Source organism: Dioscorea cayenensis, chromosome 17, assembly GCF_009730915.1.
Source record: "Dioscorea cayenensis subsp. rotundata cultivar TDr96_F1 chromosome 17, TDr96_F1_v2_PseudoChromosome.rev07_lg8_w22 25.fasta, whole genome shotgun sequence".
Classification (NCBI taxonomy): Eukaryota; Viridiplantae; Streptophyta; class Magnoliopsida; order Dioscoreales; family Dioscoreaceae; genus Dioscorea; species Dioscorea cayenensis.
The window spans coordinates 6,485,771-6,503,225 of record NC_052487.1 but is presented as its reverse complement, the minus strand read 5'-3'; the positions used below and the strand labels follow the sequence as shown (position 1 = coordinate 6,503,225).

Here is a 17,455-nt window from a genome sequence, read left to right as displayed (position 1 = left end):
AAGTTTGAATAATCATCCATTCGGGAAATTTGTGCTATGGGCACCTTCTCAAAAGATCCTTGAAGCGCTCCTATGTCTCAAACAGTGATTCCAACTCCATTTGTACAAACGATGATATCTTATTACGAAGCTTGGCCGACTTCCCCAAAGGAAAGTATCTAGCAAGAAAAGCTTCGACCATCTCATTCTAAGTCATGATGGAGGCCTTGGGCAAAGAATGAAGCCACCGCTTGGCTCTTCCGTTGAGAGAGTATGGGAAAGCACTTAATCTAATAGCATCATCTGATACACTGTTAATCTTCAGCATATCACAAACTTCCAAGAAGTTTTCTATATGGTCATTTGGATCCTCATCCGCCAAACCATTGAACTGTGTTGACTAGTGAATCATTTGGATGAATGCCTGCTTTAGCTCAAAGTTCATAGTTGTAATCAGGGATCGCACAATACTCGATTGTGTGCCCAAAACTTAGGGTCTAGCATAATCAGAAAGTATCCTCTATTGCTCATTCTATTCTGCCATATTATCTGACCGCTCAACTTCTATTTCAGCTTGATTAGGCGGTTCTTGCATAGGTTCTTTTCCCCTTCATTTGAGTGTACGTTCAAGTTCAGGATCTCCTTCAATTAATATCGAAGGAATCCCTCGGGTCATAACCTAGAGATACACTAATAAAAAGAAAACAAATCAGAACGATGATAGAGAAAAAAGATGTGAAGTAGAATGAATGAATGAATAGCTAAGAAAACAAAGTGCAAAGTATCTCTAAATGAATACTCCCCGGTAACGGCGCCAAAAACTTGATAACCTCCCTTGCGTATATCCCGCAAGTGCACGGGTTTGTCGAGTAATAAAATCCCAGGTGAGTGGGTATCGTATCCACAGGGAGTAGGGAATAAAAATGCATAAATTGTTTGTTAACTAAGTGAAGATGAATAGTGATTTAATTGACAAGATGTAATAGAATCAAAAGTAAAAGAGATAAGAAAGAGAAGCACAAGTAAAGGGGAGGTAAGGCAATTGATATGAATGGGGTACTCGGATATTGTTCCACCTAAGACAATCGTTTCAACTGTAAAACCCTCTATTATGCTTCCTAACTAATGCAATAATGAGTCTTGGAGATTCGTCAATACATGGTCCCAAATCTAAGGTCAACCATGCCTAACTTTATACATGTCCCGGAGAAGAAATTCAATAATGTCAACACCTCGCACTCGTATAGAATCACAATGAATTCTAGGGATTCCAAGTGATAAACCCCTTTCCTAGAAATTGACCTAGGTGCTAAAATCACTTCAACGCTTCACTCTGTTGCCTCTACAACTAAGCCTTAGCGGAAGGTCATCCCTTAGCCCGTACACTCTACTATAACCACAAAGATCTCGAGACAATAGAGATAGGGCAAATCACACCGGATGGGAAAGGGGACGCTCCGCTACCTCTCGACTCACCCTCTTAACTCTCTCCAATCTAGCTTTGACTAACTCTCGTGGTGTGTCACTCACTCACAAGGGTTACCAATAAGAACTCTAAACCCTAGTGTCACTCTAAGTGAGTATTCATTCAATCAAGCATTTAAGATTGGAACTCAATTAAAAGATCAATTAATGAAAGCATAATAGAAAGGTTTAATGAAACGAATACATCCTAGGGTTCACAAATCCAACTACCCACTAGGGGGTTTAGCTCTGTATGGATCTAGTTACAATCAACAATGAAATCGAATGTAAAAGCAAGTAATCCATAGAAAACCCCCTCGATAGTCATGATGATGGTTTTGTGGAGAAGCCTCGACTCTTCCAACGGTCCCTTTGTCCGGCCTAGGATACACCTCGCGGGATTGGTGCCGATGAAAGCTCTCCCATTAACCTTCTTTCAAATGAAGCGTGATGTCAAAGACGTAGAACCTTTCCAAATCCCTTGCTAATACCTCCCAAAATACTAGCCCCAGCTCTCTCTAAAGTTGGGTAAAAGATGGAGAAAAGAATCCTGAAATCGGGGCTGAAATCGGCCTTAAATAGTGCTGGAATCGTGCATCTGCACGCCGCTGTGGATTCATCATACGGGCTTGTGGAAATTCTGCACGGTCATGGACAATTTCCACACGCCTGTGTGGATTCTTTGAAAATTGCATTTTTCGGCCGATTGTGAATAGTACCTGCTACAGTGTTTTGCTGCGGTACCCTGCTACTGTGCCAGCCAAAAACACTCCTGAATCCATATTTTCATTGAGGTAACACAAACGGGCACACGTTTATGTCATTGATCGCTTTGCTTTTTCAATAACTGGCCACATTGGTAATGATCTTGCTATACATGCACAAGCCGGAATACTTGAATGGGACTACCTCCAAATCATTGTGCTAGCTTGAATACAAAGAGGTTGGCACACATTCTCGCATCTTGAACCCAACTTATGTGTTCGCGTTTGATTCTTCTCAAGATTTCCTCCAAATGGTGCATTCACAATCTACATTGGCTTCTTTCTCTGACATTCGTCTTCACAATCCTATATGCATGAAAGTAACATAAATGCACACATATTAGTGCTAAAACCTAATAAAAGTAATGCTCATCATAAGGAAAGAACACTTCACATTCTTATCACACAAGCACTTATCACATATCTGTAAGAATTGAAATGAGAATTGATCAAATAAACTCACAAAACAACACTGTAGAAATCCACAAGGGCGTGTGGAAATTCCACACGCTCGTGTGGATTCACTAAGCATGAAAGCCGCATGGCCACTATGCAAAAATCTACAAATATATAAAAAAATCCACCCAAAACTCACTCTAAAACACGCAACAATCATTTTAACATTCAAATGAAGCAACAATCACCAATTTAATCAAATAAAATCAAGTATGGCGAAAGAAATAGAGAAAGAGGGCTTACCGACGAAGTGAAGATGAGAACCTTGAATATGGTCGGCGAACAACCCTAGATCTTTATATATAGATGGTGAGGGGTCGGGAGAGTGAAAAGAAACATCTTTTGAGTGTTTAGGAGTGAAAAGACAAAGAAACGCGAATAGGTCTTAAAGAGAAGTCGCGCCTCTTGGGATAGCACATTGATAAGGGTCTAAATGTATGTATTTCTATATATGTATTCGTAGCTTCTATCATGAATTTTTATTATAATTGATGCCCGTTATGCGCTTAATCATGTATTATTTGCTTTGTAGCGCACGGAGACGCCATGGAGGACACGAAGATACAATTTGGGTGAAAAAGAGAAGAAAACCAGATCACGGTACTGTAGCGTATTCCCTGTAGAAAATACTACAGATGGAGTACTGTAGCAGTGGTACTGTAACACAGACACTGTAGCTTCCACTATAGCACATGGAGAGTTTTCAAGGCAGAAATCGAATCACGGCATATGGCCTCAATGCTGCCCGGAATAGAGCCCAGGATGATCACTGTAGCGAAGAGGAAGTTGATTGATTGAAGGCATACTGGCTCAATGAGGTGCTCATTGAGCCAGTGTGGATACTATTGGGAGTGCATATGAGGAGTTTTCTTACCCCGAACAGTGCCAATGAGGAGCTCAATTAGGTCGTCATTGAGCCAGTATACCACCTCGGGATTGATGGATCTTGGAGTGAATGAGGAGGGATATAAAGAGCATCTTCGGGGAAAGAAAAGGGGACTTTGAGTGAGGACTTCTGGGTGACATTTTGAGGGTTCTTGGCAGCCACCACTTGGGAAGAAGGAGAAAATGAAGACATCATATTCTTGAGGAGATTTTGGCTTGAAGCTTGGGAAGATCAAGGGTTTAAACTTCAAGGGGAAGCTTCATCATCAAGGGAGGAGAAGCATTTGGCACCTTTTGGGCTAGAAGAAGCGTCATTCGGCAGGCATTCTTCCTCCTCTTCATCATTCGGACTAGGGAGTGTCATTTATGCATTTACTTCTTGCTTTTGTTGTGTTTGAGACATTTATTTGTGTGATGGCACACTAGACCCCCAAGGCCACCGGATGTAGGTAAACCTTGGGGGGTTCATCATGTATTTTGGATGCTTCACTTTTATTTGGAATGCATTGGTGTGATTTGTGGTTTAGCTCATGTTGTTTCATGCCTAGAACTATAATGCGGAGAAATCCTTAGTTCTTACTTGAGTTGTACACGTAGACGTGACCAACTCACATGTACTAGATCACTTTTGAGCTAAAAGGGGAGATCCTTAACCAACATGCCGAGAAATTGGATGTTGGTTGCCCCTCCGAACCATGAGGATAAACTTAGGTTAAGTGCGTCCTTGTTGCGCGATCTCCATGTTCTTAATGCAATCGTAGGAATTTAATTAAGGAGAAATCCTTGTCATCATTTGTATGGGATTAGGGTTTGACTACCGTGAAATCGGGGTTGAACTATTGTTGAGGTCCGTCGGTCTAAATCACCCATGCCATCTATTCTTTTGCATCCATCCATCTGGTGAACCTCTCTTGGGAATCCTCATCCCGAGGCCTATTCTTATTATTATTGCTCTTGCGATTTCCTTGCTTATTATGGGACTGGTACACTTGTATTCTTATTTATATTGTTGCACATATTAGAGTAACACCATGTTTCAATTGTAAGGTTAGAAAGTAAGTGATGGAGGAGTAATACGATCCTTGGGCCCTCGCCTGAGGTATTACTTGGCGACCCCAGTACACTTGCGGGTGAGCGTACAAACAAGTTTTTTTAGCGGCGTTGCGGGGAACTTAAGAAATTCTAGGAAACTTCTAGCTTATTGCTCTAACCATTTTTCTTTTCTTGCATTTCTTCTTTTCATTTGTTTTATTTCTTTTGAGCTTAACTTCCTTTATTTTTATTTACTTTGCAAGGTACTGTGCATGACACGCGCAAATCCATCAAATATAGTTGCACAAGACAGTGAAATCGAGAGAACCTTGCATCGAAGGCTTAGAGAAGTGAGTGAAAGCACTAGGGAAAGAAGCATTGAGATTAAGGACATAGAATCTGAAATCATGGCCGAAGAAAGACGTACTTTTTCCGAGTATGAAAGGCCGCAATTCACGGGTGAAGAATTTAGTGTGCGAGCTCCATCCATCGCCACAAATAATTTTGAGATCAAGGCAAGCACCATCGGCATGATCCAAAATTCAGTTCAATTTAATGGTCTTGCAAATGAAGATGCCCATGATCATCTCGCCTGTTCTCTTCAAATTTGTTCTACCTTTAAGATAAACGGGGTGACTGACGATGCGATCGACTACGATTGTTCCCTTTCAATTTGAGAGATGGAGCGTACCGTTGGCTTACATCCTTACCGCCGGGATCAATCAAAACATGGAAGGATATGGTGGAAAAATTCTTGGGAAGGTATTTTCCTCCTAGCAAAGCGGCGAAGCTAAGGCAAGAAATTTCTGCATTCAAACAAGGGGAGTCAGAAACACTTTTTGTAGCTTATGAGAGATTCAAGGATCTTCTCCGAAGATGCCCCCACCATGGCTTTGCTTCTTGGATGCGAGTTTAGATCATCTACAACGGGTTAAACTATGCAACCCGTCAATTAATTGATGCCGCAGCGGGTGGATCCCTTAGCAATAAGTACCCCGACAAAGCCGAGCAACTACTTGAATTGATGGCAAGCAATGAGTCTCATTGGGCCTCAAAAGGTGCAGCACAAAAAGGTGCCAGAATATATAAAGTCAGTGCTAATGATGCTCTTGCAGCAAAGGTTGATGTTTTGTCTCAAAAGTTAGATTTGCACATGGGGAGTAGCTCGAAGACAGAGTCGGTGATGAGTTGTAGTACTTGTGGCGGAGGGCATGGAGTTGCTCATTGTCCAATTGCTAGTTCCTCCGTCACCTCAGTTGAGAATGTTGATTATATTGGGGGACAAAGGCCACAAGGGAATCCTTACAGCTCGACTTATAATCCGGGGTGGAAATACCACCCAAACGTTTCATGGAATCAGGGGCAATAACAAAAAGCTGCACCACCTCCACAAGGTCCCCAAATGCAACAACCAGTGCTAGAGAAGAGGTTCACTACTGAAGATGTACTTGCCAAGTTCATGATTAACACCGAATCAAGATTCAACAGCATAACTAGTAGTATGGATACTCAGTTCAGTAAGGTGAATGCTCAGCTTGCTCAACATACCGGACAGTTTAGTGAAATTGGCTCCATTTTGCGGAACCTCAAAGCCTCAGTGCAGTCCCTTGAACACCAAGTGGGGCAGCTGGCTAAAACAAATTCTGAGCGACCTTCAGGTAGTCTTCCTAGCAACACTGAGGAGAACCCAAGAGAACACTTGAAGGCCATCGCCCTTAGAAGTGGGAAACAAGTTGAGACAAGGGTCGGAGTTGACCCAAGTGTCAAGGAAACTAGGGTAGCCGAAGTGGAAGACCCTAACACCGTGGAGGAAGTTATTGAATCAATCAAGCAAATTGAAGAAAAGGAAAGTCCAAAAAAGTGTTCATCTAAGCCGTCTGAATACAAACCTCCAATTCCCTATCCGGCTAGATTGAAACAAGATAAGGAGGATGCTCAATTCAGAAAATTTATCAACATCTTCAAGCAACTCCACATAAACATCCCAATAGTGGAAGCTTTAACTCAAATGCCCAAGTATGCCAAGTTTTTGAAAGAATTGCTAACAAACAAGAGAAAGTTGGAAGAAGAGGGCACAGTTGCACTTACGGGAAATTACTCGGCCATTTTGGAGAAAAAGCTCCCACAAAAATTGAAGGATCCGGGAAGCTTTATAATCCCATGTGTACTCGAGGGTGGAGTTCAAGAAAATGCCCTAGCGGACTCGGGGGCAAGCATTAATGTTATGCCCTATACCATGTATTCGAAACTTGGTCTTGATGAGCTTAGACCCATGAGAATGATTTTTACAATTGGCGGATCGATCAACAAGGAAGCCTCATGGAATTGTCGAAGATGTGATTGTCCGGTAGACAAATTTGTGTTTCCTGTGGATTTTGTCATCATGGATATTAATGAAGATGTGGAGACACCATTGATTCTTGGTCGGCCATTCCTCACTACCTCCGGTGCCCTAATTGACCTCAAAGGAGGAAAGTTAACATTAAGAGTTGGTGAGGAAGAATCGGTGTACACTCTACCGGCGGCCATGAAACACTCTTTAGACCATGATGACATGCTTTATTTTGTCAATGAAGCTGAACTTTTAATTTCTAATTGTGTACAGGAGGTGTTGTCATTAAACCCATTGGATGAGTATTTGGAAGAGCTAGGAAATGAAGATGAAGAAGAACCCCACTATCCTCTTCCAAGTCCTAATTTGAAGAAACCAAAAGAGAAGGTTATGTGTACCAATGCCAAAGGGAAAGGAAAGAAAGATTCAATGTTGAAGAAAATTTGAAGGGAGGTGCGGGGAAAGAAGAAGAAAGGTATTACTCGTTCTCATCAAACATCCCAAGAAGAGAAGGTACAATCTTCACCTCCTTTTGCTCATGAAAAATGTGATGTTTATTCATTGATGTCCTTGAATTTATCGGGAAATAACAACAACAATTCAAAGATGACCGGGGGAAATTTCAAGTTGTTCGAGCCCCCGTAAGGTAAGTGAGAAGGTACGTCAGGCTCGTGACGTTAAACAAGCGCTTCTTGGGAGGCAACCGAAGCATTCGGGGGTTTATTTTCATATTTGGTTGTTCTTCATGTTCATGTTCTTGTCATTTTATGTATTTTCTTAGAGTTGTGAATTTGAATAAGTCCATACCCTAACTATTTTGTTCATCATGATCATTGTTCATATGGTTGCTTACTTGATTTTATTGTGGAGTAACACTTGATTTGGTCATCATTTCATGCATTAGATCGAGCATTTGAACCATTATTTTATGTCAGAGATGATTTTAGAACATATTGTAGCCATGGCCATGTGTTTGGAGAAGCTAAGATGACTTTACAACTTGTTTTTAGAAGCCATACGGCCTCAATGAGCTCCTCATTGAGGTCCTCAAGAAATTCCAGCAAGTTCGCACTACCTCTCACGGCCTCAATGAGCTCCTCATTGAGGTCCTCAAGAAATTCCAGCAAGTTCGCACTACCTCTCACGGCCTCAATGAGCTCCTCATTGAGGTCCTCAAGAAATTCCAGCAACTTTTCCCTACCTCTCATGGCCTTAATGAGCTCCTCATTGAGGTCCTCAAGAAATTCCAGCAACTTTTCCCTACCTCTCATGGCCTTAATGAGCTCCTCATTGAGGTCCTCAAGAAATTCCAGCAACATTACACTAGGGCATACGGCCTCAATGAGGAACTCATTGAGGCCGTATGGATCCCTCCTTTTGCATGTGACCTTGTCCCCTCTTCTCTCTCTTCATTGTTCTTCTTGTCCAACCAAACCTTAGCCTCCATGAGCTCTTCCTCCATGGTCGGATCTCACTAGATAATGCTCTAAATCATCTCCAAATCTCTTTGGGAAGTAGATCTAGTGCTTTTCTTCAAGCTCATTATCTATTTATCATTTTCCAATGCTTGTAGAGTCTTGTATTTATTTGAGCCAGAGGTAATACATTTAGCCACTTATCATTATCTTTGTTTTATGATGTGTTTGCTTGGGGACAAGCAATGCTTAGGTGTGGGGATATTTGATAAGTGTCTAAATGTACATATTTCTATATATGTATTCGTAGCTTCTAGCATGTATTTTTTTATTATAATTGATGCCCGTTATGCGCTTAATCATGTATTATTTGCTTTATAGGGCACGGAGACGCCATGGAGGACACGAAGATACAATTTGGGTGAAAAAGAGAAGAAAAACCGAGTCACGGTACTATAGCGTATTCTCTGTAGAAAAATAATGCAGATGGGGAATCATGAGCGGTGGTACTCGTAACACGTACTAATCGTAGCTTCCACCCGTAGCACATGGAGAGTTTTCAAGGCAGAAATCGAATCATGGCATACGGCCTCAATGCTGCCCGGTATAGAGCCCGGGATGATCACTGTAGCGAAGAGGAAGTTGATTGATTGAAGGCATACTAGCTCAATGAGGTGCTCATTGAGCCAGTGTGGATACTATTGGGAGTGCATATGAGGAGTTTTCTTACCCCGAACAGTGTCAATGAGGACCTCAATGAGGTCCTCATTGAGCCAGTATACCACCTCGGGATTGATGGATCTTGGAGTGAATGAGGAGGGATATAAAGAGTATCTTTGGGGAAAGAAAAAGGGGACTTTGAGTGAGGACTTCGGGAGACATTTTTGAGGGTTCTTGGCAGCCACCACTTGGGAAGAAGGAGAAAACGAAGACATCATATTCTTGAGGAGATTTTGGCTTGAAGCTTGGGAAGATGAAGGGTTTGAACTTCAAGGGGAAGCTTCATCATCAAGGGAGGAGAAGCATTCGGCACCTTTTTGGGCTAGAAGAAGCGTCATTCGGCCGGCATTTTTCCTCCTCTTCATCATTCGGACTAGGGAGTGCCATTTATGCATTTACTTCTTGCTTTTGTTGTGTTTGAGATATTTATTTGTGTGATGGCACACTAGACCCCCAAAGGCCACCGGATGTAGGTGAACCTTGGGGGTTCATCATGTATTTTGGATGCTTCACTTTTTATTTGTAATGCATTGGTGTGATTTGTGGTTTTAGCTCATGTTGTTTCATGCCTAGAACTATAATGCGGAGAAATCCTTAGTTCTTACTTGAGTTGTACACGTAGACATGACCTACTCACGTGTACTGGATCACTTTTGAGCTAAAAGGGGAGATCCTTAACCAACATGCCGAGAAATTGGATGTTGGTTGCCCCTCCGAACCATGAGGATAAACTTAGGTTAAGTGCGTCCTTGTTGCGCGATCTCCATGTTCTTAATGCAATCGTAGGAATTTGATTAAGGAGAAATCCTTGTCATCATTTGTATGGGATTAGGGTTTGACTACCGTGAAATCGGGGTTGAACTATTGTTGAGGTCCGTCGGTCTAAATCACCCATGCCATCTATTCTTTTGCATCCATCCATCTGGTGAACCTCTCTTGGGAATCCTCATCTCGAGGCCTATTCTTATTATTATTGCTCTTGCGATTTCCTTGCTTATTATGGGACTGGTACACTTGTATTCTTATTTATATTGTTGCACATATTAGAGTAACACCATGTTTCAATTGTAAGGTTAGAAAGTAAGTGATGGAGGAGTAATACGATCCTTGGGCCCTCGCCTGAGGTATTACTTGGCGACCCCGTACACTTGCGGGTGAGCGTACAAACAAGTTTTTGGCAGCGTTGCCGGGGAACTTAAGAAATTCTAGGAAACTTCTAGCTTATTGCTCTAACCATTTTTCTTTTCTTGCATTTCTTCTTTTCATTTGTTTTATTTCTTTTGAGCTTAACTTCCTTTATTTTTATTTACTTTGCAAGGTACTGTGCATGACACGCGCAAATCCATCAAATATAGTTGCACAAGACAGTGAAATCGAGAGAACCTTGCATCGAAGGCTTAGAGAAGTGAGTGAAAGCACTAGGGAAAGAAGCATTGAGATTAAGGACAGAGAATCTGAAATCATGGCCGAAGAAAGACGTACTTTTTCCGAGTATGAAAGGCCGCAATTCACGGGTGAAGAATTTAGTGTGCGAGCTCCATCCATCGCCACAAATAATTTTGAGATCAAGGCAAGCACCATCGGCATGATCCAAAATTCAGTTCAATTTAATGGTCTTGCAAATGAAGATGCCCATGATCATCTCGCCTGTTCTCTTCAAATTTGTTCTACCTTTAAGATAAACGGGGTGACTGACGATGCGATCGACTACGATTGTTCCCTTTCAATTTGAGAGATGGAGCGTACCGTTGGCTTACATCCTTACCGCCGGGATCAATCAAAACATGGAAGGATATGGTGGAAAAATTCTTGGGAAGGTATTTTCCTCCTAGCAAAGCGGCGAAGCTAAGGCAAGAAATTTCTGCATTCAAACAAGGGAGTCGAAACACTTTTTGTAGCTTATGAGAGATTCAAGGATCTTCTCCGAAGATGTCCCCACCATGGCTTTGCTTCTTGGATGCGAGTTTAGATCATCTACAACGGGTTAAACTATGCAACCCGTCAATTAATTGATGCCGCAGCGGGTGGATCCCTTAGCAATAAGTACCCCGACAAAGCCCGAGCAACTACTTGAATTGATGGCAAGCAATGAGTCTCATTGGGCCTCAAAAGGTGCAGCACAAAAAGGTGCCGAATATATAAAGTCAGTGCTAATGATGCTCTTGCAGAAAGGTTGATGTTTTGTCTCAAAAGTTAGATTTGCACATGGGGAGTAGCTCGAAGACAGAGTCGGTGATGAGTTGTAGTACTTGTGGCGGAGGGCATGGAGTTGCTCATTGTCCAATTGCTAGTTCCTCCGTCACCTCAGTTGAGAATGTTGATTATATTGGGGGACAAAGGCCACAAGGGAATCCTTACACTCGACTTATAATCCCGGGGTGGAAATACCACCCAAACGTTTCATGGAATCGAGGGCAATAACAAAAAGTCGCACCACCTCCACAAGGTCCCCAAATGCAACAACCGAGTGCTAGAGAAGAGGTTCACTCACTGAAGATGTACTTGCCAAGTTCATGATTAACACTCGAATCAAGATTCAACAGAGATAACTAGTAGTATGGATACTCGGTTCGATGAAGGTGAATGCTCGACTTGCTCAACATACCGAGACAGCTTTAGTGAAATTGGCTCCATTTTGCGGAACCTCAAAGCCTCGGTCGGGTCCCTTGAACACCAAGTGGGGCAGCTGGCTAAAAACAAATTTCGAGCGACCTTCAGGTAGTCTTCCTAGCAACACTGAGGAGAACCCAAGAGAACACTTGAAGGCCATCGCCCTTAGAAGTGGGAAACAAGTTGAGACAAGGGTCGGGAGTTGGCCCAAGTGTCAAGGAAACTAGGGTAGCCGAAGTGGAAGACCCTAACACCGTGGAGGAAGTTATTGAATCAATCAAGCAAATTGAAGAAAAGGAAAGTCCAAAAAAGTGTTCATCTAAGCCGTCCCGAATACAAAACCTCCAATTCCCTATCCGGCTAGATTGAAACAAGATAAGGAGGATGCTCAATTCAGAAAATTTATCAACATCTTCAAGCAACTCCACATAAACATCCCAATAGTGGAAGCTTTAACTCAAATGCCCAAGTATGCCAAGTTTTTGAAAGAATTGCTAACAAACAAGAGAAAGTTGGAAGAAGAGGGCACAGTTGCACTTACGGGAAATTACTCGGCCATTTTGGAGAAAAAGCTCCCACAAAAATTGAAGGATCCGGGAAGCTTTATAATCCCATGTGTACTCGAGGGTGGAGTTCAAGAAAATGCCCTAGCGGACTCGGGGGCAAGCATTAATGTTATGCCCTATACCATGTATTCGAAACTTGGTCTTGATGAGCTTAGACCCATGAGAATGATTTTACAATTGGCGGATCGATCAACAAGGAAGCCTCATGGAATTGTCGAAGATGTGATTGTCCAGGTAGACAAATTTGTGTTTCCTGTGGATTTTGTCATCATGGATATTAATGAAGATGTGGAGACACCATTGATTCTTGGTCGGCCATTCCTCACTACCTCCGGTGCCCTAATTGACCTCAAAGGAGGAAAGTTAACATTAAGAGTTGGTGAGGAAGAATCGGTGTACACTCTACCGGCGGCCATGAAACACTCTTTAGACCATGATGACATGCTTTATTTTTGTCAATGAAGTTTGAACTTTTTAATTTCTAATTGTGTACGTGAGGTGTTGTCATTAAACCCATTGGATGAGTATTTGGAAGAGCTAGGAAATGAAGATGAAGAAGAACCCCACTATCCTCTTCCAAGTCCTAATTTGAAGAAACCAAAAAGAGAAGGTTATGTGTACCAATGCCAAAGGGAAAGGAAAGAAAGATTCAATGTTGAAGAAAAATTTGGAGGGAGGTGCGGGGAAAAGAAGAAGAAAGGTATTACTCGTTTCTCATCAAACATCCCAAGAAGAGAAGGTACAATCTTCACCTCCCTTTTGCTCATGAAAAAAATGTGATGTTTATTCATTGATGTCCTTGAATTTATCAGGAAATAACAACAACAATTCAAAGATGACCGGGGGAAATTTCAAGTTGTTCGAGCCCCCGTAAGGTAAGTGAGAAGGTACGTCGAGGGCTCGTGACGTTAAACAAGCGCTTCTTGGGAGGCAAACCGAAGCATTCGGGGGTTTATTTTTCATATTTGGTTGTTCTTCATGTTCATGTTCTTGTCATTTTATGTATTTTCTTAGAGTTGTGAATTTGAATAAGTCCATACCCTAACTATTTTGTTCATCATGATCATTGTTCATATGGTTGCTTACTTGATTTTATTGTGGAGTAACACTTGATTTGGTCATCATTTCATGCATTAGATCGAGCATTTGAACCATTATTTTTATGTCGAGATGATTTTTAGAACATATTGTAGCCATGGCCATGTGTTTGGAGAAGCTAAGATGACTTTACAACTTGTTTTTAGAAGCCATACGGCCTCAATGAGCTCCCTCATTGAGGGTCCTCAAGAAAATTCCAGCAAGTTCGCACTACCTCTCACGGCCTCAATGAGCTCCTCATTGAGGTCCTCAAGAAATTCCAGCAAGTTCGCACTACCTCTCACGGCCTCAATGAGCTCCTCATTGAGGTCCTCAAGAAATTCCAGCAACTTTTCCCTACCTCTCATGGCCTTAATGAGCTCCTCATTGAGGTCCTCAAGAAATTCCAGCAACATTACACTAGGGCATACGGCCTCAATGAGGAACTCATTGAGGCCGTATGGACCCTCCTTTTTGCATGTGACCTTGTCCCCTCTTCTCTCTCTTCATTGTTCTTCTTGTCCAACCAAACCTTAGCCTCCATGAGCTCTTCCTCCATGGTCGGATCTCACTAGATAATGCTCTAAATCATCTCCAAATCTCTTTGGGAAGTAGATCTAGTGCTTTTCTTCAAGCTCATTATCTATTTATCATTTTCCAATGCTTGTAGAGTCTTGTATTTATTTGAGCAGGAGGTAATACATTTAGCCACTTATCATTATCTTTGTTTTTCATGATGTGTTTGCTTGGGGACAAGCAATGCTTAGGTGTGGGGATATTTGATAAGTGTCTAAATGTACATATTTCTATATATGTATTCGTAGCTTCTAGCATGTATTTTTATTATAATTGATGCCCGTTATGCGCTTAATCATGTATTATTTGCTTTATAGGGCACGGAGACGCCATGGAGGACACGAAGATACAATTTGGGTGAAAAAGAGAAGAAAACCAGGTCACGGTACTATAGCGTATTCTCTGTAGAAAAATAATGCAGATGGGGTACTGTAGCAGTGGTACTGTAACACAGACACTGTAGCTTCTACTGTAGCACATGGAGAGTTTTCAAGACAGAAATCGAATCATGGCATACGGCCTCAATGCTGCCCGGTATAGAGCCCGGGATGATCACTGTAGCGAAGAGGAAGTTGATTGATTGAAGGCATACTGGCTCAATGAGGTGCTCATTGAGCCAGTGTGGATACTATTGGGAGTGCATATGAGGAGTTTTCTTACCCCGAACAGTGTCAATGAGGACCTCAATGAGGTCCTCATTGAGCCAGTATACCACCTCGGGATTGATGGATCTTGGAGTGAATGAGGAGGGATATAAAGAGTATCTTTGGGGAAAGAAAAGGGGACTTTGAGTGAGGACTTCTGGGAGACATTTTTAGGGTTCTTGGCAGCCACCACTTGGGAAGAAGGAGAAAACGAAGACATCATATTCTTGAGGAGATTTTGGCTTGAAGCTTGGGAAGATGAAGGGTTTGAACTTCAAGGGGAAGCTTCATCATCAAGGGAGGAGAAGCATTCGGCACCTTTTGGGCTAGAAGAAGCGTCATTCGGCCGGCATTTTTCCTCCTCTTCATCATTCGGACTAGGGAGTGCCATTTATGCATTTACTTCTTGCTTTTGTTGTGTTTGAGATATTTATTTGTGTGATGGCACACTAGACCCCCAAGACCACCGGATGTAGGTGAACCTTGGGGGGTTCATCATGTATTTTGGATGCTTCACTTTTATTTGTAATGCATTGGTGTGATTTGTGGTTTAGCTCATGTTGTTTCATGCCTAGAACTATAATGCGGAGAAATCCTTAGTTCTTACTTGAGTTGTACACGTAGACATGACCTACTCACGTGTACTGGATCACTTTTGAGCTAAAAGGGGAGATCCTTAACCAACATGCCGAGAAATTGGATGTTGGTTGCCCCTCCGAACCATGAGGATAAACTTAGGTTAAGTGCGTCCATGTTGCGCGATCTCCATGTTCTTAATGCAACCGTAGGAATTTGACTAAGGAGAAATCCTTGTCATCATTTGTATGGGATTAGGGAACGACTACCGAGAAATCGGGGTTGAACTATTGTTGAGGTCCGTCGGTCTAAATCACCCATGCCATCTATTCTTTTGCATCCATGCATCATGGTGAACCTCTCTTGGGAATCCTCATCCCGAGGCCTATTATTATCATTATTGCTCTTACGATTTCCTTGCTTATTGTGGGACTGCTACACTTGTATTCTTATTTATATTATTGCACGTATTAGAGTAACACCATGTTTCAATTGTAAAGTTAGAAAGTAAGTGATGAAGGAGTAATAAGAGCTCCTTAGCCCTGTGGAATACGATCCTGGGGCCCTCGCCCGAGGTATTACTTGGTGACCCCGTACACTTGCGAGTGAGCATACAAACACACATCTTACCTCTGAACACATCCAAACGAGCGTATTGAAATTTCCCACACTAGTGTGCCCGACCCACAGGGACAACCACATACTCTTGTGGCTTCTCTGTCCACCTGAAAAACTTCTCTCTAAGTACTTCACACGGGCGTGGATCTTCACAGGACTATTCACAGGGGCATTCACACGTCCCTGTATCTTCTCAGGATGGTAGAGAACTCTCTGTAGATGTTTACACGGGCGTGTGAAAATTACCCACGCCCATATGTAATTCACATGGTCATCCACAGGTGCTGATACATGTCCCTGTGTCTTCTCGGGATAGAGATTTGAACTCTGCAGAGAAACACAAGCCCAAATGTATCTCAATCAAGAATATATGTGGGAGAAGCAATCAAAACAATACTCCCCTAACTCCTAGTGCTGCATTTGATGGAGCTAAATCCTTGGGAGTGATGTTCCAACGGGTTGTGAAGCACACATGGCCAAGTGCCGAAACATATTGGCCGTGTCCATGACAAGTTCTCAATTCGCATGTTAACAAGACCATCTTCACGAATACACGAGAGGATTCAGTGAAGCTCAATTAAACAAAACAACTCAAGTATATAAAAGATAAAGCAATGAATATAACTCGAGACAACAAAATGAAAATAAACTTAGAAGGAAAGTCCTTTCTGAGTATACAAGTCCAAAATAAAATGCAGAATAAAAGACAACAAGATATAAAGGACAACAAATCAAGCGTCGGTGTCACGCTCTGGCACGGCTGCTGCTGCTGGTGAAGGAAATGAAGTTGGTGGATCAACTGGTGCTGGGGCTCACATTTGAAATGGTAATCTCATGTCTCGCTCTGGGAACTACTGTATGATGTCGAACCGTGCCATGAACTCGGTGTGGTGTGCAGTCTGTGTAGCGCGAACCTCAGCTACATCCTGCTGCAGTATCCCTACAGCAATCTCGAGCCTCTCAAATCGGTCATGGGCTCGAGTCGGAGAGAATATCCGCACTAGCGGGGGCTCGTACGCTGAAGAGGCCGCCTCTGTCTAATCTCTCTCCGGCTGTGACTCTAAAGCTGGCTAAGGCCCCTCTGCTGCGGCTTCCTCTGACAGAAATGGCTCTGGTGGGGGTATGTTCAGCACATAAACACTATCCGGTTATTTCCTGATCATACCCATGAGCCTCATTGTCCCTAACTCGAGGGGTGCTGGTACTATCGTCTTCTCGGCCTCTCTGATCGTGTCTCGTAGACCCATCCCCAAGATGAGTCTAGTGATGTATGGGCCCGAGAAAATGACACCCAGCCTGGGATAATGTCCCTGATGCTTCAGATACTCTGCTAAAATGTGTCCTAAATAAATTGGCTCAGTTCGCACCATGGAGTATAAATATAAAAGCTCCTGCCTGCTAAGAACTCCCGTGCTGTAGCCGCGACCATATACTGACCTACTTAGGATGGCGCAAAGATATCTGTAACTCGGTCAAGAAAGGCATGAGGCCTTAGACACTCCAGGTTCATATTGTCCTTTACCAAATAGTATTTTGTACGCTTTCTGGGGGGTTAAGCTTCTCGAATAGTCAGTCGGTAGCTACTCATACTCCTCCGTCTCAGTGAACTCCTCATCATATAAACCAAGTCTAACGGAGAACTGCGTGACGCTCACACTATGATGCTGCCCAAAAGCTCTGAACTGAATGACGCCGACACTATCAAAATGAGCATAAGAACGGTCAAACTCGAATGAGGCGA

At 42.6% G+C, this 17,455-nt stretch overlaps 3 non-coding genes across 3 annotated transcripts; 1 reads left to right on the top strand and 2 right to left on the bottom strand.

Annotated features, from left to right (window-relative positions):
* Positions 1 to 26: 26 nt before the first annotated feature.
* LOC120281517 lies at positions 27 to 132 on the top strand. Its single transcript, XR_005542656.1, has one exon. It is a non-coding gene; the product is annotated as a small nucleolar RNA R71 (small nucleolar RNA).
* Positions 133 to 5,367: 5,235 nt separating this feature from the next.
* LOC120281430 lies at positions 5,368 to 5,474 on the bottom strand. The gene has a single exon (XR_005542569.1). It is a non-coding gene; the product is annotated as a small nucleolar RNA R71 (small nucleolar RNA).
* Positions 5,475 to 10,889: 5,415 nt separating this feature from the next.
* LOC120281573 lies at positions 10,890 to 10,994 on the bottom strand. Its single transcript, XR_005542710.1, has one exon. It is a non-coding gene; the product is annotated as a small nucleolar RNA R71 (small nucleolar RNA).
* Between the last annotated feature and the right edge of the window lie 6,461 nt (positions 10,995 to 17,455).